Source organism: Acinonyx jubatus, chromosome B2 (assembly GCF_027475565.1).
Source record: "Acinonyx jubatus isolate Ajub_Pintada_27869175 chromosome B2, VMU_Ajub_asm_v1.0, whole genome shotgun sequence".
NCBI classification, from domain to species: domain Eukaryota; kingdom Metazoa; phylum Chordata; class Mammalia; order Carnivora; family Felidae; genus Acinonyx; species Acinonyx jubatus.
In genome coordinates, this window is record NC_069385.1 from 17,902,230 (window position 1) to 17,924,393 (window position 22,164).

Genomic DNA, 22,164 nt, shown 5'->3' on the forward strand with positions numbered 1-22,164 from the left:
CTTGGGATTCTCTCTCTCTCTCTCTCTCTGCCCCTTCTCTGCCCTCTCTCACCCTCAAAATTAATTAATTAATTAGTTAAAAATAAAATTAATTAATAATAAAGAATCCATCCTCAGCCACTTCCAACCTCTGGCTGACTGGCACTATGATTCTCCAGAAGGCTTAATACCTCCTGCATCTGTTCCAAGGACGGATGAACAAACCCTACCGTTCTGACTGTAATGTTAGTCATTGCAGGCTGCCATACCAAAATACCACAAACTGGTGGCTTAAACAACAAGCATTTATTTGTCACAGTTCTGAAGGCTGGGAAGTCCAAGGTCAAGACATCGGCAGATCCAGTGTCTGATGATAGCTTGCTTCCTCATCTGTATCCTTAATGGCTCTTTGGTGGGGCAGGGGTGAAAGAGAAGGAGAGGATGCGAGAGAGAGGGAGAGATATTGATCTAGTCTTCTCCTCTTCAGTCCAAAGAAGCCTCAAATTATCCAGTGGTTTCCAAACTTCCCTGAACAGTAGTATTTAGACCTGGAGTGGCAGAGCCAAGACTAATGTTTCTCATAACCTGCCTTTTTTTCTCTCTTTCTCTATCTTCCAACTCAGCCCCCGTGAACCTAAAATGCGCTCTTTGTCAATGTTAACAAAACAGCTAACAGCAAAGAAACTAGAAGGCCAAGATAATAATTCAGGAAATAATTCAAACTATACCATCTTCATTATGCACCTTTGGGCCTTATATTTCTGAATTTCCCTTTGTGTTGTCAGTTTCTTGAAGGGCACGTATCTTCATCCTTTGAAGACTGATTTGATTTTTAGAGACAGCCAGAAGTATTCCAATGCAAACATGGTGAATAAAACGGATGAGATATTTGATCTCATCATAGACAAAGGCGTTGATAGGAGGGAAGAAAAGGAACCACAAGGCAAAGACAGAGACAGAAAGCAGCTGGGGAGTTAATCTGGTATATGGGACAAAAATGCACTGAAAACAGTCAGGAGCTGGTAACACCTGCCCTTTCCCGTCCATTCTCTTGAAAGCCTACCTAACTTAAGTATGCAGTCCAGTGGTACGTTTCAATGAGAGGGCAGGAAAAAACAAACACTCAGTGACCAACAAGCTATTGCTTACATTTCAACTCCTATGCATTGACACGACTTATGAAAACTTAGCTTTTAGCTTATCCTTAAGGATAAATGTATTTAAAACCAAAAGTTGCACTGCATAGCTATTCCCAAAGGCTGACCTCTGTGATATCATTGGCCACCTAAAGGCTCTGTTGGAAACTGTGCAGTATTTTTTCTATTTTTTACAAATTGTAATAGACCATTTGTATAGATAGAGTGAATAGAGAAAAAATTTAAGTCAGATACTCACCAGTTGCTTTCATGTGATTTTTCAGCTACCTCTTACTCAGCCACGTAGCTACAGAGTTGAATCTCTGGCCAAACTTAATTCCTCATTTCCAAAATCCTTGTCAATTCACAATGTTAAGCTGGCACTCTCCTCATTTTAGAGGTCATTGTCTGGTGTTAATGTGTAAGAGTCGAAATCGATGTAGAAGTGATATCCTTTTTCCTCCCTTCTTAACAATGTCATTAGTCCTTGTTCAATGGGCATGTCACATACCTTCCTGTCTTCTTAGAGAAAAATATTGCTCAAGCTTTGCAAAGTACTTTAAACTAATTTTTTGAAGATCAGCCAAAAACTGAACTATGAAGATAGAGAGTCAGCTCTCCAGTAAAAAATTTTAGCACAATAAAGATTCCCAAGGTCGTGGTAATAGAATATGTAAGAAAATATTAGAGTTTGAAGTATAATCTTCCAGCTCTGCAAATTACTAGCTTTCCAACATAAGGTCAATTACTGAACCTCTTTGTACCTCAGTTTTCACTTCTATAAAGAATGGATAATAAGATCGATACTCCTCGGCTCCCAGAGCTCTTAACTGGTTCGGTATGAGACTTACCTGGTAGAAGAAACACATCACCAGCTGGCTGCTTTTCTCTTTAGGCAGGGAGGTGAAGCAAGAAATTATCCTACCTGGGGAAGATGTGGTGCCAAAAGTATGGCAATGCAAACTCTTACAAAGAGCAGGAATATGGAGAGTGGAAGAAGCATGGGTCTTGGTCTAGAACTTACCTGGGGATGAATGTGATCTCAGGCACGTGACCTGAGTGTGCTCTGAGCCTATCATCACTATCCATAAGATGCAGCAAAGACCTAGCATTTAGTGATGAAATTAAATACACTTTTACAGTGCCAGGTACACGTAAGCTGGAATGCAAAAGAATTATTTGTAGAGATGAGGAAAGTAGAATACAATGAATTTACATAACCTGCCCAAATTTATATTTGCAGGAGGCAACACTAGACCATAAACACTGATCTTATGAGTCTATAATACTTTTTCTATAATGAAGTAAATTTTATTTGGGTCAAACCTCTCTGAGGATCTGTCACACCTATGAACTCACTCCCCCCAAACATGCACATCCATGGACCTTCTAAGGGACCATGGACCCAGATTAAGACCCCCTGTACTATAAACTGTGGTCTCTCCTAAATACTTCCAGTGAATTTACCAAATTCTTAGATCATTTCATCCTTATATCAAAAGACTAGGGTAGATTACTTGGTGCTAAAGATGTATGGAAAGCCTTTAAGTGATATCGGAAATATTAAATCTTTCCTCAGACTGTCATGGTGTATGGGTTGGGAGGGAGACTCTCCTGAAGGCTGTGTGGACAAGAAAGTCTTCTCTGAGAAGTTGGCATTTGAGCTGTGACCAAAAGAATGAGAAGGAGAAGCCTGGAGAAGATCTGGAAAACAAGTGCTCCATGCATGGGTAACAGCCCATACAAAGACCCCAAAATGGAAATGAACTTGTGCACCACTATCACTATGCTGGGAATGGGCTAACCAAGAGGGCAAGTGACACGAGGTGAGACTGGAGAGGCAGGTAGATGGTGTCAGTCCCTAGAGTCTTGTAGACCAAGGTAAAGAGTTTGGCTTTTATTCTACACGCGATGGAAAACACTGGAGAGGTTAGGAGAGTGACTTAATCTGATTCATGATTTTAAACGATTATTTGGGCTGCTGGGTGGAAATTAGTCATCAGGGGGCAGGAGTAGAAAAAGAGAGATGCATAATCCAGGAAAAGGATGGTGCTGGCTTTGCTCAGGGTGGTAATGATGGAAAAAGGTAACACATCTGGGATATGGTTTTTGGAGGTTATGGTTCTCAGACTAGCCAGCGAGTAGGTAAAAGAAAGAGTAAAGTTAAGGATGATACCTAAGCTTTTGCCAGAGCATCTGGGATTTAAGGTTAAAATATCTCTCGAAGCACAGGAGCCTGGAACAGGAGGATTCGGGGAGGAGTGGGGGAGCAAGCAATGAGCAGTCATGATCAGCCCTGTTAAGTGGGCAGTTAGATATATGAGTTAAGAGCTCCAGGGAAAGATCCTGGCTAAAGATGCAAATTTAATGTTATTTCTATCTAGATGGTATACCAAATAATACGATTGCATAAAATTAGCTCTAGAAGCATGTAAACAGAAAGAATAGAAGATGACACAGACATAGCCTGGGAGAAGTCCAACATTAGAAGTCCAACAGCAGAACTAGAGCCAGCAATGGGACTGAGAAAGACCAGGTAGAAAGGTAGGACGAAAACCAGGAAAGGGTTGTGTCACAGAAGTCAAGGGAACAAAAGTATTTCAAGAAGAACAAAATGATGAGCTGTGTCAAATGCTCCCAGGATGTTGTAGCAGAGACTGCTAATTGTCCCCTATAACCAGTTTCTCCATTGTTCTTTGAGTAACAGGAACCACTGAGTTCTAACTGGGCACATGGCCACCCATACAGAGACTGCATTCACCAGTTTCCTTTGCAGCTAACCGTGGCCTTGTGTCTAAGTTCCAGTTGCGAGAAAAAAAGCATTTATGCAAGCTGCTAGATTTGGTCTTAAAATATCAAGTGTGCATTCCTCCATTCTCTTTTCCTGGTTCTCATAACTGGAATGTGGACATGGAAGTGACCCAACTTTCATCATGCACGTGAAGACAGTGCTCTAAGTAATGTCAGAGAACATGATGAAAGAAACCTTGATCCCTGAATGCTCTTGTGAAGTAGAACCGCCCATCTGCTGTGGATGGCCCACCTTCCTCTGGATCCTCTTGTGAAAGAAAGAAATTAACCTCTCTCTGGAATCACTGTCTTTTGGGCTGTTTAGAAGCTTAGTCTATTCCATAGCCTATATACATATCAAGAAAGTGTCAGAGAGGCGATGCGTAGCTGATTAGTAACTGAAAATTTCAGAGGTATCAACGGGACACAAACCTGCTAAGAGTATATTGAAGAAATCATCCATTCTCTCATTCATTCAAGACATTTATTGAGTTTTTAATATGTGCCACACCCTCTCCTAAGCTCTGGGATATAGCAGAGACCAAGAGAGATAATGCCCTTGCCTTCATGGAATTTGCATTCTAGTGGATACAAATGGTAAACACACAAACAGATAACAAATAAACAGGTAAATATACAGACCAGGTAGTAATATGTGCTAAGAAGTAAATACAGTGGAGAGAGTGGACAGGAAGTGCTACTTTAGGTAGAGTGCTCAGGGGAGGACTTTTAGAGGAGATTATTTTTTAGTAGATTTGAATAAATGGGGATTAGGGAGAAAGCTACAAGAAAATTTCGGGCGAGAGTACATCAAGCAGAGGGAACAGAAAATACGGAGCCTGCAAGGCAGGAATTCACTTGTTCGAGGACTGGCAAGCAATCTGATGTGCTCTGGAGCACAGTGAAAGAGACAGAAAGAAGCAGAACATGAACATGGAAAGAAAGGGGGCTGCCAGGGCGTGGAAGTCCTTGCAGACAAGAGCAAAGGGTTCCAATTTTATTGTAGGTATGACGGGAAACCATTGGAATAATCATAGAGGCTTTAAGCAGATTTTGCATTTTAAAATATTGATCCTGGTACAATTTAAAGAACTGAATGTAGGGATAGGGGTAGAATCAGTTGGTTGAAGTAACCCAGGCTAGAGATGATGGTGGCTTGGACTGGAGTAACAATGATGAAGGTGGTGAGAAGTGGCCTTATTGGGAGAGCATGTGTGCTGGGGTTGCTTATAGAATAGCTATAGAAACATCTTTGAGATGATCTGCTATGTAGGGGAGCAGAGAAATGGGTCAATAGCTGGAAAGTTTATAGGCGTCTACAAAGAGTATAGGAGCATACTCTTATCCTAGAGCCAGGATCTCTGCTCTCTGTCTCTGTCTCTGCTTCTCTCTGTCTCCTTTGTCTGTTCCCTCTGTAGTAGGAGATACTGGAGTTAGTCTGGTGATGGGGATGATCCAGGGGAAAGGGATAAATTGATGATGCAGGAAAGACAAGTGACATGTGCAGGAGGAGGATGGATCTAGAACGAAGTGGAGGGTTTGGTCTTTAACAGGAGCAAAGAAAGACGTTCTCCCTTGGAAAAGGGAGCATGTGTTGGAAATTTCCTGGTAGAAGAAGTAAAGTCTTGTGTGATGGTATCTGCTTTATCAATGGAATATGAGGCAGCTCAGTGTGCAGATATGGTCAATGAAGATGTAGGAGGTTTGACTAAGAACGCACCGTGGCATGATTATTTCAGAAAGTGGGAAACATGCACCTGAAGAGAGGGGCAGAAGGATTGCTGACCAGCATTGAGCTCGTTTGAAATGGGTGGTTCTGAACTTAAAGTGAGTCCGATCGGCACCAGTGTTGTGTTTTCCGGTGGCCCAGTTCAGTTGCTTGTGTGCAGGTGCTGAGAAAGGGCTCATTATTGCTTACCCTTCGCTGGGGCTTTACTAGGGAAATGGAGAGAAGGCAATGGTGTTAAGGGTGTTTGCAAAAAAGAGGGTGTGGTGGCCGACCCTGGAGTCTAAACCAGCTGAAAAGAAAAATAATCAAATGCAGGGAACAATGATGCACATTTTATGGGCCCCAAATTAATAGAATTTGGGGGCCCTCTTAAATCAAAGAATAGAAAATGATAAATCCAGAATTAGGTATGAGAGTTAATATTTATGTAAAATGACAAAAACAATTGTAAGAAATTATGAAGTTTACAAAGCTGATTGATTTTGTGTGTCCATTTGGCTCTGGGGTGCCCAGATAGCTGTTAAAATGCTATGTCTGGGTGTGTCTGTGAAGGTATCTCCAGAACAGATTAGCATTTGAATTATCGAACTGAGTGAAGCAGGTGGCCGCTCAACATGGGTGGGCGTCATCCAGTCTGTTGAGGACGTAACAGAACAAAAAAATGAAGGAAGGGCAAATTTGCCTTCTCTGCTTGTGCCGAGATATCCATTTTCTCTTGTCCTTGGACACTGGCGCTCCCGGTTCTTGGGTTGGGGTACACAGATCTGGACTTTCACCACCAGCTCCCCAATACCCAGGCCCCTTTGGACTCAAACTGAATTCTACTACCAGCTTTCCTCATTCTCCAGCCTGCAGGTGTAGACCATGGGACTCCTTGGCTTCCATTAACTGTGAGTCAACTTCTAGAAAAAACACCTCTTATATACACCTATATGTATCCTACTCATTCTATTTCTCAGGAAAACCCTGACTATATACATAACACACAGACATATACCATAATCCTAACAAAAGCCAGAAAACTTACATGATATTTTTATTAATTAACTGCATGAAACGCCTCTATTATATTATCTTCCTTACATATTATGATTGCACAAACTTTTATCACCTCTTCATGGGGCAACAATTTTGTAATGGTTTTTTTATACAGAAAATGGGAAGATAATCCAGTCCTTCCTCTAGCATGAAAAATGTCTGGGATACAAAACTCATGTACCCTCGCACACAGATACACTTGTTCTTTGTAGTACAGCTACAAGTTTCTGCTCTCTCCTAGGAATTTTAATAAATTGCATCGTATATAATCCCCATCACAAAAGGAAAAAATGCAGGGTGTTTGCCCTTGCATTGCAGTCATGACAGGAGAGAATTTCTGTTTTGAATAGGCATCAGTGAGAATCAAAGGCAACACTTACAGTTTCATGCAACAAGCTTCCCCGCATTTGACACTAGGTCCCTTCTGTACTACCCGGTGTGGGCCCTGTGATCAAGTAGTGAGATGTCCCCTTGCTCTGCCTCTCCGTGTCACGCCCCAAGGGGGATGGTGTAGCAGGCACTAAGAGGAACCCCAAAGCCATTCCGCCACGAAGCAACAGCTAGCGATGACATGACTATCATCGGAGGTGACTATGAACCCTCTATCACAATAAAACCCGATCTAGGGGCGCCTGGGTGGCACAGTCGGTTGAGCGTCCGACTTCAGCCAGGTCACGATCTCGCGGTCCGGGAGTTCGAGCCCCGCGTCGGGCTCTGGGCTGATGGCTCGGAGCCTGGAGCCTGTTTCCGATTCTGTGTCTCTCTCCCTCTCTGCCCCTCTCCCGTTCATGCTCTGTCTCTCTCTGTCCCAAAAATAAATAAAAAAACGTTGAAAAAAACCCAAAAAACAAAAAACAATAAAACCCGATCTAAATGTACCCGCGAATAAAACTTCCCCGTAGCTATATCCTTGAATATACCATCTTACCTAAAGGAAAGTGTGACAGAAGGGATGGCAGAGTGAAAGGGATACCATTCTTAATTGTCACTGTTGAATATCTCACAGCCTGCACTGATGGGTCTCAGTTTAAGTCCTTGGCCCTTTTTGCTCGAAGTTACGGTCTTCTTCCCCTTTGTGTTTTATGTATTATTAGGCTTAAAACTTTTGCTTGTTATATTTTAAGGTGAAGAGGAGCAAAATGTACCACTACAGATTATGCTTCTTTGGCATATTATTTCTTTTAAGCTGGCAATTTTTAAGCACCCACAAACACAGATGAAGCTCTGAAAACTAAGTGGAAGTTACCTTTTTTCTAAGACACATTTGCATTCCTAGGAAAAACTCTCCATTTGTAAGGGCTTCTCCCTCTCTGTACAGTAGTCTCCTCCTTATCCACAAGGGATGTGTTCCAAGAACCCCAGTGGAAGCCTGAAACCATGGATGGCACTGAGCCCTATATGTACGCCATGCTTCTTCCTACACATACGTACCCATGATAAAGTTAAATTTATAAATTAGGTATAATAAGAGATTACCAACAATAACTAATAAAATAGAATAATTATAACGGTATACTGGAATAAAAGTCATGTGAATGTTGTCTCTCTCTCTCTCTCTCTCTGACAATATGATACTGTACACAGCCTTCTTGTGATATTTGGGGTGATAAAATGCCTACTCAGTGAGCACCGCCGTGATAAGATGAAGTGAGGTGAATGACACCGGCACGTGACCTCATGTTAGGTTGGCAGTGACCTCAGACTTTATATCAGAAGGCAGATCATCTGCTTCCAGACCATGGTTGACCACAGGTGACTGGAACCATAGAATAAGGGGGCCACTGTATCAGGAAGAGCAGGACTCTAAATCTCTAGAAACTCCTGTCAGTGGGGAAGGCAATGACTTCAATCTGCATAACAACCTGACCCTATTTACCATGTTTTTCCTGCTCACTACTGGAGCTGGAGATGATATTTAAGGTGGTGGGTTAGGTCATTTCAAGGATGGACTCAGTTGTCCTAGCTCCCTCCCATGTATTTAGGAAGTTTACATGTTATTAGACATTTGTTTGTTGTACTGTTAATCAGTATTTGTATTACAGGAGTGTTTCCATGAAGAACCTAAAAGGGTAGAGGAAAATAATTTTTCCTCCTCCACGAAGGCCTGGTTGGAAAGTCTCTCTGAGCACTTACTCACCACAAAAAATATCTGACCATATGAATTCCTTGCTAGAGCCCCTTCCAGGCCTTGCAAAGGATCTTGGAGGGGTGCCAAAAAGCTTAAGCTTTGCCAGCTTCCTCGTAAACCTGCCTCTGGCTCAGACGGAGATATCGGAAGTACTGATGAACTTTTAAAAGATTGCTTTCCTGAGGCGCCTGGGTGGCTCAGTCGGTTGAGCGTCGGACTCTTGATTTTGGCTCAGGTCATGATCCCAGGGATCGAGCCCCACGTCAGGGTCTGTGCTGAGCGTGGAGCCTGCTTCAGATTCTCTCCCTCTACTCCTCTCCCCTACTCGTGCGCTCTCTCCCTCTCTAAAATTAAAGGAAAAAAAGATTGCTTTCCTTACTGAGAATCCAGTCCTCCACAGCTTCCTCTGCTGCCCCACTGTCCCTGACTTCTGTTTCCCTTCAGGCCCTTGTACCACCTGCGCCCACAGTGGGGTGTGTGTGCTGAGTAGTGGAAGGAGGAGGGCAGGTCAGGATTGGCTACGAAAGCATAAATCCAAATCTTTGGACCTCATACTTGGGTCAGCGGTTTCTTTGAGGCTTGATTTCTGGTTCATTACGGGCTTGGAGTTCACCCTTCAGGGTACGAGTGAGGACACAAATGAGAAGACAAATACATGGGAAAAGAAAACCATACTACTATTTCACAATGCAATCCAGCCGAAACCGGATAAATGAATTTAAAATAGCTCATGGGTATTTGATTTCTCAGAAGATGAACAGCCCCATATAGCTGTTATTGCTGTTGAAACTAGGCTTATAACTAAATCTCTCTGCAGGGCTTGCCTTCCTGGAAGGCCCCCAACATTCACTTCTGTCTTCCTCTATGAAGGCCAGCCAGAACGGGCTTCCTCAGTAAGATCTACAATCACAGATCTACTTGAAATTCCCCCTGTTGGAATATCCCCTTCAGTTCTCTCAGGAAGCTGGTTAACATGTAACTTTTATCTGGAACAGATGCATTAACCTAGTTTAGTTTCTAAAGTCAGTTTAGCAAACAGTCTACTTAGGGCACTAAGTAGAAATGTGAGCGAAAACGGGTAGGTTTTGATGCTGCAGTACCATCAGGAAAGCTGAGAGCAATGAGATAGTGGCGGGGGGGGGGGGGGTCAAGAATAGCAGAAAACAGGGGCGCCTGGGTGGCTTAGTCAGTTGAGCATCCGATTTAGGCTCAGGTCATGATCTCAACGCTGGTGAGTTCGAGCCCTGCGTCAGGCTCTGTGCTGACAGCTCAGAGCCTGGAGCCTGCTTCGGATTCTGTGTCTCCCTCTCTCTATGTCCTTCCTCTGCTTGCTCTCTCTCTCTCTCTCAAAAGTAAATACACTTAAAAATTTTTTTTAAAATAGCAGGAAACACAACATACTTCACAACTGACCCTAACTCGAAATGTGAACCTCCATAAGGTTGTCCTCTTAGCTGCTTGGGAAGTGAACTTATTTCTCAAATAAGGAATTTGAGGGGAAATTTTTCAGGCTGAGAACGTAAACAACTCCATTGAGAGGAAGTATTATTTACAGAAGGTATTTCTTCTTTTAATTTGATGGGAAAAGTGGACAAACCTAAAACCCCCCGCTACCAAACTAACATCTGTAGAAATACTGTATAGGAGATACTAGAATATATGCCCAAATGTAAGTGAAAGATTCCCTCAGAAAATGGTTAATTATATTCTGTCTTTACAAAGTTTCTCACAAACTTGCGATTACGGGATCCTCTTGCGATTATGCTATTTAGAACTAAAAAAAAAAAATATTTTGAGGAAGTCCTATAGTTTGAAAATGGGCTTAATCAATGTTAGCTTGCAGTGCTAACAGAATAGATGGGAAGCCAAGGAATTTTTTTTTCAGTTTCCTTGAGGTATAATTTATATACGATAAAATTAATCTATTTTAATTGTGTATTGTGGTAAGACTTAGCAAACGTATTTAGTCCCTCAACCTAAGATTACAATCATGTCTTAGGCTAATTGCATCATCCCCTAAATGGGATTAACTTCTTGCTCCTTCCCCAGCATGAGGCCACCACTGATTTACTTCTGTCACTAAGTTTTGCTTTTGTAGATCTACATATGGAATCTTAACGTACAGTCTTCTCTTGTTCCTTTCACTCATAGGAAGTTTTTGAGATTCATCCTTGCGTTAAATGTAGTAGTCTTGGGGCGCCTGGGTGGCGCAGTCGGTTGAGCGTCCGACTTCAGCTCAGGTCACGATCTCGCGGTCCGTGAGTTCGAGCCCCACGTCGGGCTCTGTGCTGACCGCTCAGAGCCTGGAGGCTGTTTCCGATTCTGTGTCTCCCTCTCTCTCTGACCCTCCCCCGTTCATGCTCTGTCTCTGTCTGTCTCAAAAATAAATAAACGTTAAAGAAAATAATAAATGTAGCAGTCTTTTGTTCATTTAGTGTTGGTACTTGATTATTGTGGTAAAATATACATGACCCCCAATTTACCATTTTAATCATTTTCATTGTGGGTGTGACATTGTAATTTATAAGGAATGTCTATTTATCTATATGTGATATTCTTTGCCCTGTTTCTGTCACAGAGCACCTCACAACACAGCTGAAGTTTCCTAAGTGCAGAAAACGGATCAAGGTGTCTTTTGTTATGTTAATCAAGTGCCTTTTGGAAAGCACCTACTGAGGAGGGTCAGTAGCCAAGGGCTCCAACCTTGTGGTTAGAGATTTAGAATTTTCAGTCCCCCACTCTCCCCGCTACCTCTGGGGAGGGGGGAGGGGGGAGGGGCTGGAGGGTGAATTGATAGCCACCGGACAATGATTTGATCAATCCTGAAGCCTCCATAAAAACCCCAAAGGATGGGATTTGCAGAGCGCTGAGTTGGCAAACACGTAGCGGTTCAGGGAGAGTGGCATGCGGGGAAGCTCTGTCTATTCCCTTTTGCCTTGCCCTCATGTGGCTGTTGATTCATATCCTTCAATATCCTTTGTAATAAACTGGTAACTTAGTGAGGAAACTCATTTTCTGAATCCTAGGAGATGCTCTATCAAATTAACTGAAACTAAGGGGGAGATTGGGAGAACCTCTGATCAATAGCCAGTGGGTCAGAAGCACAGGTAACAACACGGATCTGTGGTTGGCGTCTGAAGCGGAGGACGGTCTTGCGGGACTGAGCCTTACCCTGCGGTCTCTGATGCTGTCCCTGGATGGACCTGAGTTGAATTGTAGGACCTCCAGCTGAATCGCTGCTTGGTGCGGGGAAACTACCACATACCACACTCACACCTTGTTAAGACTGAGTGCGGAACAATTAGTGGTAAAATACGCAAGCACGAAATTTACCATTTTGAACGTCTTTTCAGTGAGTAGCTCTGTGGCATAAGGGTACATTCACAATATGGTGCGGTCATCACAATTAGCCATTTCCAGAACTTTCTCACCTTCCCAAACGGAAACTCTGTACCCATTGGATACTAACTCCTCATTCCTCCCTCCCTCCAGACTCTAGCAACCACCACTCTACTTTGTCTCTCTTCTGAATCCTGCTTTTAGGTGGAATCATACAACCCTTGTCCTTTTGTATCTGGCCTATTTCATTTAGTATGATGTTTTCAAGATTAACCCATGTTGTAGCACGTATTGGAACTGGTATCGGGCACCTGGGTGGCTGAGTCAATTAAGCACCTAACTCTTGATTCTGGCTCGGGTCATGATTTTATAATTTGTGAGTCTGAGCTCCACTTTGGGCTCTACACTAATAGCACAGAGCCTGCTTGGGATTCTCTTTCTCCCTCTCTCCGCCCCTCCCCTGCTCATGTTCTGTCTCTCTCTCTCTCTCTCTCCCTCTCTCAAAATAAACAATCATTAAAAATTACTTAAAAAAATAACATCATTCCTTTTTAAGACTGAATAATATTCTACTGTATGGATATGCCCCATTTTGTGTATCCATTTACCTGGTGATGAACACTTGGGTTATTTCCCTGTTGACTCTTGTGACCAATGCTGCTATGAGCATGGGTGCACAACTGTCTGTTGTGGTTCCTGTTTACAGTTATTTGGGGGCCTATTCCTAGAAGTGAAATTGCTGGATGATATGGTAATTCTGTTTAACTTTTTGAGGGACTGCCATTCAGTTCTTTCATTTCTTTATTAGAGCTACTCTGGTGGATGTGTATCTTACTACGATTCTAATTTGCATTCCCAAATATCCAGTGATGTTGAACAGCTTTCCATGTATTTGTTTTGGCCTGTGGTACATTTTCTTTCTTTCTTTTTTTTTTTTAATTTTTTAAGTTTATTTATTTGAGAGAGAGAGAGAGCAAGCAAGGGAGGGACAGAGAGAAAGGGAGAGAGAATCCCAAGCAGCCTCTGCGCTATTAGCTATTAGTTTAAGCTGCGCCCTAAACTCATGAACAGTGAGATCATGACCTGAGCTGAAACCAAAAGACGGACGCTTAACCAACTGAGCCACCCAGGTGCCCCTGGCCTGTTGTATATTTTCTATCGTGAAGTATCCATTCACCTCTTTTTCTCATTTTTGGGGTCTATTTTACTTCGTTACACCATTTTATTAAGGTATGATTGACATACATATATTGACCTGTTTGTCTTATTGATGAATTGTAAGAGTTCTTTTTATATTCCTTTTACAAACATATGTTTTACAAATATTTTTCCCAATCACTTGCTCATATTTTCTTTTTGAAGGAGCATGCATTTAAAAATCTTGGTGCTGTCCAACCTATCACATTTTTTTTGCAGTTAATTCTTTCTGTGTCCAATGTAAGAAATCTCTGCTTAACCGAAAGTCCTAAAGACCTTTTGCCTTTTATTTCTTCTAGGACTTTTATAGTGTTAACTCTCTGTCTAGGTCTACCATTCATTTTAAAATAATTTTTGTCTATCACATGAGGAAAGAATATTCATTCTCTACCATGTATTCAGTTATTCTAATTTCATTTATTGAAACAAACTACTCCCCCCCCCACTGAATTACGTGGTCATTTGTTGACTATGAATCAATCCTAATTGTGTGAGTTTATTTCTAGACTCTCAGTTCATTTTTATGGATCTACATGTCTATGCCGATACCACACAGTCTTAATCACCAAAGCTACATGGTATGTCTTAAAAGCAAGTGTTGTATGTCCTCCAACATTTTCCTTCCTTCTAAAAATAGTTGTGACTATTCTAGGTCCTTTGCATTTCATATAAACTTTAAAATCAGCTTGCCAATTTCCACATATAAAAAATGTCTGCTAGTATTTTGTTTTGGGTTTTTTTTAATGTTTATGTATTTTGAGAGAGAGAGAGAGAGAGAGAAGGAACATGCAAGCAGGGGGAGGGGAGAAGAGAGAGGGAGAGAGAATCCCAAGCAGGTTCCATGCTCAGGGAAGAGCCCAATGCAAGCCAGGCTCAATCCCATGACTGTGAGACCATGACCGGATCCGAAATCAAGAGTTGGACACTCAGCTGACTGAGCCACCCAGGCACCCCCTGCTAGTATTTTGACGTGGATTGCGTTAAATTTTTAGATCAATTTGCGAGTGCCATCTTAACAATCTTGAGTCTCTCAGGCCACAAATATTTATTTAGGTTATCTTTAATTTCTCTCAGTAATGTTTTGTGTCTTTAGTACAAAGGCTTTGAAATCTTTTCTCTCTCTTTTTTTAAAATTTATTTATTTATTTTGAGAGAGAGAGAGAGCGGGGAGGGGCAGAGTGAGAGGGAGAGAGAAAGAATCCCAAGCAGTCTCCACACTGTCAGAGCAAACCCAATGCAGGGCTTGAACTTACGAACCATAACATCATGGCCTGACCCAAAACCAGGAGTCAGACACTTAACTGACTGAGCCACCCAGATGCCCCTGAAATCTTTTCTTCAATTTTTTTCTAAGTATTTTAAATGTGATTACGAATGAAATGTTTTAAGTCTAAGGTTTAGATAGTTTCTGGTGTATAGACATCCTAAATTCACCTATGAGTTCCAGTAGTATTTCATAAATTCTCTACAATATTCTAAATACACCATGTTTCCTTGAATAAAGAAAGTTTTGCTTCCTCCTTTTCAATCTATATCCCTTATATTTCTTTTGATTGTCTTATTTCACTGGCTAGAACTTTCAATACAATGTTTAATAGAAGTGGTGAGAGAAGTTTTGTTCTTGATCCTTGGTAGAAAGTATTCAGTTTTTCACGATTACATGTGATATTGTCTCACATGTAATTTCTTTGTTGATGATTTATTAGATTGACAAAGTTCTCACCTATTCTTATTTTGTTGAAAAAAAGTTTAATCACAAATGGGTGTTAGAATTTTTCCAAATGCTCTATGTTGAGAATTTTCTTCATTAGACTATTATTAGAATTCTATCGTTATTAATTTACTTTATTAGAGGTGTATTGTAGTAATTATTTTTGAGTATCAATACATTCTTGCATCTCTGTCAGAAGCCTCACTTGTTCATGATATATTATCCTATTTGTACGTTGCAGGGTTTGAATTTTTCATGTTTTGTCAAGGATATTTGCATACATGTTTGTGAATTGTATCGATCTGTACTTTGTGTTTTTTACCTTGTGATGCCTTTTTCTGGCTGTATTATCAGGGAAATTCTGGCTTCATAAAATGAGTTGGGAAGTTTTCTTCATTCTCTATTTCCTGGAAGATCTTTTTTATAGGATTGGATTATTTACTTGATATAGTCTTTCCAGATTTTCTATTTCTTTTTGAGTCAGTTTTGGTAATTTGTGTCTTTCTAGGGATTTGTCTATTTTCTCTCCGTTGTCAAAAATACTGGTATCAATTTTCTCAAAATATTTCCTTAGTATCCCTTAAGTGTAGGATCCATGGTGATATCCTTTTACCATTCCTGATATTGGTAATTATTATCTGTCCTTTTTCTCTTGATCAGTCTAGCTAAAGTTTTATCAATTTTGTCCACTTTTCAAAGAAGTGACACTTAGTTTCATTGATTTATCTGTACTGTTTTTCTACTTTCTATTTTATTTATTCATATATTTTATTTCTACTTTCTATTTATTTATTCATATTGTTGTTCCCTATATGTGATCTATCATTTTTCTCTTGCTGCTTTCAAGATTTTCTCTATGCATTTTGATAATGATATTTCTTGGTGTGATTCTCTTTGTTTTTGGCTAACTTGAGGTTCTTTGAGCTTCTTGATCTGTAAGTTAAAATTTTTTATAACATTTGAGAATCTGGGAGTCATTGTTTCTTCAAATTTTTTTCTATACATTTTTCTCTCTTCTTTCTTTCTAGACCTCATTTATACACATGCTGATAATTTTGGTATTGCCCCATATATGTCTGAGACTATTCATTTTTTTCCATTTCTCTTCTTTTTGTTTGTTGTTGTTTCTTTGATTCAATAATCTATTGATATATATTCAAATTCCTTGATTTTTTCTTCTGATACCTCAAATCTGAAGTTGAATCTATCTAGTGAATTTTTAATTTCAGTTATTGTACTTTTTCAGCTCCAGAATTCCTATGTGGTCCTTTCATAGCTTCCATTTTTCTACTGAGAGTTCTTATTTGTTTTTTACCTAAAGTTAGCATTTTTCCTTTAATTCTTTGAAAATATTTATTTTGAAGTCTTTTTATATTAAATTCCACCATCTTGGCCCACTTGAAGTTTCCACTGACATTAAAAAAAAACCACCTGAGGGGCGCCTGGGTGGCTCAGTCGGTTGAGCGTTCGACTTCAGCTCAGGTCACGATCTCACGGTTCGTGAGTTCGAGCCCCGCGTCAGGCTCTGGGTTGATGGCTCAGAGCCTGGAGCCTGCTTCTGATTCTGTGTCTCCCTCTCTCTCTGCCCCTCCCCCATTCATGCTCTGTCTCTCTCTGTCTCAAAAATAAATAAACATTTAAAAAAATTAAAAAAAAAAACCACCTGAATGTTTGTTTTGTTGCTTTCAATGCCCAGTATTTTTTAAAAAGATTTTACTTTTAAGTAATATCTACACCCAGTGTGGGACTCAAACTTTCAACCTTGAGATCAAGAGTCACATGCTGTACCAACTGAGCCAGCCAGGTGCTCCTAAATATCCAGTATTTTTTTTTTTTCATTGAAAACTGTAACTTGTAGATAATATGCCACAGCAATTCTATATTCTATTTTATCTTTTCAAAGTGTTTTTTGTTTGTTTGTTGTAGTAACTTACCTATAGTCAATCTGGGGATTGTCTATACCATGATATATAATCTGTGGTCTCTTTGCTCAGACTTATTTGTTCATTTTAGCCTTGTCCCATTAGGTCTCCTTGTGCCCGCATAGTTTAGCGGTCAGATAATTATTTGGCAGAGGTTATACTCACCCACTCTGAGCCCATAAAGCTGCTGTCCTTTTTCACCCAGCTGTGTGTAGGCTCAGGAATGCTTTCAGAGGCACAGCAAATTCTCAAATCTCCTTCGATCCCACTTTTTGTTGCACTCTCTGAGATCTCCCCTCTATATATGTAGTTTAGCAATCATCTAGAGATTTGTGGAGAGTTTTAAGCCAGCCCTTCTATGACTCTCACTTCCAATCTCACATTTAAATTTCTAGTTGGTAACCACATGCCTTCAGCTGAAATAGTAGACTCTGACTGGTAAAACTACAAGTTTCGTCTCCCCACTGCAAATGGAATCTGCCACCTTCAGCTAGAAACAACCTGATTTTCACCACCTATGACAAACAAAACCACCACTACCAGCTAATGGTCTTTAATGCTTAGGCTGGAAGAAGGGAAAAGATAGGAGCATCTTCAGGGAAGAAGCCACATTGTTTTGACCTTACCCGATGCAGTAACAATTTTTCATGAGAAGACTCTCCTCGATTTGTTGTCTGCCTTGGGTCATTCTCTAGTGCCTTGTGATGGTTGTTTCCAAAAGTTTTGTCCAATTTTCTACTAGTTTTCTGAAGGGGGAAAGGGAAGTCATTTTATACAATGTTTGTCATTATACTTAGAATTTTACAAGTATAACTATGTGATTGCAAACTACACAAACTTAAACAGCAATATTGAATATGGTTAGGTTGTGGAGATCTAACAAATATGTAATCTACTGGATGAACAACAGCAGCAAAAGTCTATCCTAATGTTTTGCAAATGGTGCCTTGGTTGTTCATAGAGAAGCCATGACCTCCCCTTCTTTCTAACAGAAGTAGCATGTGCTCACATTTTGTAAGATACATGCTTCATATGTCCCTTCCCAATCTCAGGAGATAAATATTGATTAATCTTAGCCAATTATAGTAATTCATATCCTTTGAGGGTTATCACTATAGGCATAAGCTTATGTCACAACCCCGGTCAACGAGATAAAAGGAGAATCCTGCCATATAGCTTTTGGAAAGGCTTTTTTTCCTCATATAAAGAGACATAAGACAGGAATTCACTCACTGTCCTGTTTTTGATCGTTGTTCAATAAAGAAAAAATGCTGAGAGCTGCTCCCAAATCAGCAAAAGCCAAGGACAAAAGCCTCGGTGATATGATAGGGTTACTATCATCCCAGTTGGCCCAAGACTGTCTAAGTTTTAGCACCAAAAGTCCTGTGTCCCAGGAAGTCCTTCATGATTGCTGTGGTGGGCCAACAGCAATGGCCTCAATTTGCCACTGAGGGAAAACAGCAAAATAAGTTCTGTGAAATCAGAGATCTTATCCATCTTGTAAGGAGCTATATTCCCCATCATCTAGCATAATAGCACACGGCAGGTAATCAATAAATATTTATTGAATGAATATTGCTCATTATTTTTACTAAAATTTGTCAAACAAATAAGGAAGTGTCCCTGGTACCACTAGGTGAATTAACCAGTGAAGTTAACTCCTTGAAGGTATTGATTTCTATATCAACGTTAGACATATCTAGTATACCACAAATCAGAATAAGCTAGCGGACTTGATATCTTACTGGGGAGGGACAAAGGGAAAGCAAAGTCAGAGGTTCGGGGTCTTGGGGTGAAGAAGAGGTATATAGCCAATGACTAACTCTAGATACTGATAGAAAAGTATATACTTAAAGGGTGTCTGGTGGCTCAGTTGGTTAAGCGACCGACTCTTGATTTCAGCTCAGGTCATGAACTCACAGTCATGAGATCAAGCTCAAGCTAAAAGCACAGAGCCTGCTTGGGATTACCTCTCTCCCTCTTTCACTTCACCTTCCTCCAAATAAATAAATAAACTTAAAAAAAGAAAAAGAAAAGTATATATTTAAATAAGAGTTAAAATTTGGGGATAACTTCACATTCTAGAGTGTATACTTTTAAATGATGCTGCAATGCTGTGGCCTGGTCAGGAAGAGGCAGACCTTGGTTTTAAATGACTAATGTGGATGTTGAGTTGAGAGCTAGTGGGCCAGCCATGAGCAAGTGAGCCCACAATAAAGATTGGGAGTGGACAGCCTGTCCAGTTGGCTGCTGGAGACCCTGGCAAAGACGTAAGAGTGTGAAGCCAGCAGGAGCCAAGGTGAAGCTGAGTCAGCATGGGGAGTGGTGCTAGGCACAGAGCCTGCGCCAAAAGGATAGACCATGAGTTCAACAACTGCAGACCTCAGCTTCAGAGACCAGCTGGGTGCCTAGCAAATCAAGTGGACAGGACATTGCCCCAGGGTCCAGAGGACTCCTTACTCAAGGATCCTTAGTCTCCCTTCTCCCCTCGTCTACTGTCATTATCTTAGGGAGAGAAGCAGGGAAGGGGAGGTCCATGTGAAAGACAAAATTATTTGATTTAATAGAGAGCCAATGTAAAATATTAGATTGGACTAATCTTTAAATATTATTATTATTATTATTGTTATTATTATTTACTGTTGGCCACTGATTGGGAGCCTATGAGGATGGCTGTATTAATTACAGACCAGATAAAGAAATCTTACTTTTTCAGTATGTGAGTTATTATTGAGTTAAGTTTTGTGACCCTCTAGCCCCCACCTACATATTACACTGTAAGCGGGAAAAAAAGGAAGCTAGCTTTCCAGGAAAGTTGGAGCTGGAGAAGAGAAGCATTGGGGAAAGAGTGAAATCAAAAACGACTTCCTGGATTGCTCAGAATGAAAGTCTCTGAGGACACAGCTGTGTGGTTTTTGATCCCAGAAAACACTGGAGCAAACTTGAATCTGCTTTAGTGATTTCACCTTGTGCTCTTGATCTATGTTGTTCAATTTCCCTCTGCTCTAACCTCCTCTCTTTATTACTATTTACCATGAGAGAATGTCTATGTGGGCCTTTTCTATTGTGTAACCCACTGGTTGGGTAGGGAGTCAGTGTTTATGTAGTCAAGCTTCCCTCTCCACAGCTGGCTTTTGCCTGGGCTCTCATTTCAGTTGTTCTGGTTGGAAATCACCTGATAAGTTCATTTGTACTAAGGTGTCTGATATTAATGGTGTTTTTATCTCAAAGGTATTTTAATGAAAACTAAAAAAAAAAAAAAAAATCATCAAAATCTAGAGTAATGAATGTGTAAGGTGACTGTTTCATGGTGGTTTTTAAGTGTCCAATATATATATAAATATCCTAGAAATATGCTTTCTTTTTTTTTAATTTTTTAATGTTTTTATTTATTTTTGAGACAGAGAGAGACTGAGCATGAGTAGGGGAGGGGCAGAGAGCGAGGGAGACACAGAATCGGAAGCAGGCTCCAGGCTCTGAACTGTCAGCACAGAGCCCGACGCAGGGCTCGAACTCACAGACTATGAGATCATGACCTGAGCTGAAGTCGGACGCTTAACCGACTGAGCCACCCAGGCCCCCCCCCCCCCCCGCAGAAATATACTTTAAAAATGCAGATTCCTGAGTCAGTTCTGCCACCCCACACTCTGAGAATCTGATCTAGGGTCAAGAGTGGCTGTCAGCAAATTCACAGAGACAGGAAGTGAAACAGGTTACCAGGGGGTGAGAGGAGGGGGGAATGTGGGGTTTTTTTAAGGGTGTAGTAGAGTTTTTGTTTGAATGATGAAAAAGTTCTGGAACTGAATTGTGGTGATGGCTTCACAACAGTGTAAATGTCCTTAATGCCACTGGGTTGAACACTGAAAAATAATTAAAAACAGGCGGCGGGGGGGGGGGGGGGGTGGGGGCTGGGTAGATCAGTTGGATGAGCATCTGACTCTTGAGTTCAACTCAGGTCATGATCCCAGGGTTGTGGGTTCCAGCCCCATGTCGGGCTCTGTGCTGAGTGTGGAGCCTGCTTAGGATTCTCTCTCTCTCTCTCTCTCTCTCTCTCTCTCTCTGCTCCTCTCCCCCACTTGTGTTCTCTCTCTCTCTCTCTGTCTCTCTCTAAAACAAAATTAAAGAGTTAAAATGATAAATTTTAGTTCATGTGTATTCTAACATAGTAAAAGAGAGACAGAAAAGAAAGTGGGCTACAAAAACGAAGCCTTGAATGTTTTCTATAAAGAAGTGGAGGGTTACAAGTAATAAAAGAACATTATACAAATAAATAAGGAAATCCTAAAATTACAATCAAAAAGTGTACACATTGGGAATGTGCAACTTCAACAGGCATCCCTGCTGATTCCAATGCAGGTGGTCCATAGAGCCCACTGAGAAACATTACAGATTAGATCTCACGACAAGAGCAATGGAGAGTTCTTTACGGTCTAGCAGTCTTGTGTGCCTCTATTTCATTATTTATATCTCAGGCCATCAGTGATCTCCCAGGGACCCCAGTCCTTTCTAATTCCTTCTCCATGGTTTCTCATAAATTCCTATCTTCCACCAGATTCCCACCTGGCTTTATGACTTACAAGGTAGCTGTAGCTGGCATAGCCTGATGCTCCAAATGTATCAGGAGTCTCGTTCTACCTTGATTATTACCCGCATAATAGCTACGAATGGATGTTCCTGCCCCACTTCCAAGGGAAGTTTTTTCCTTATTGGTGGTGTGGTTATGCAAAAGCTTAAAAGCACTAACATTCTGTGTCTTTCCATTTCACAGAGCAACTGGGAATGCCAGGTTTATTAACTTGCTCTCTGTTGGGGTCACCACCCCACAGTCTATCCAGGACTCTGGCTTGGTCCAAAAGGGAATAGACTGCCCGTGATATGATACCAAAACATGCTCAATAGGCCCTCCTTGGCAACCCTAAATGTTTTCCCCATACTTTTTATTCAGGGTGAGTCTTTAACCACCTGACATATTGTGCAGGGGATAAAAGGATATCTCTGGTTTCCCTGGGGCTCAGGGGTCTTAGAAGTCTTGGCCCACTGAGTAGTCAGACTTAAAGCATAGATTCCTTTTCCCTTCATACATCATGCACCTTGGGTCTTCATGCCAATATCTTTCTGGAAGTCCTACCCCTGCAACCTTTTACATATGTCTAGGCAAGTGAGAGTTTCTGAATCTACACCCTTCAGGCCGACAG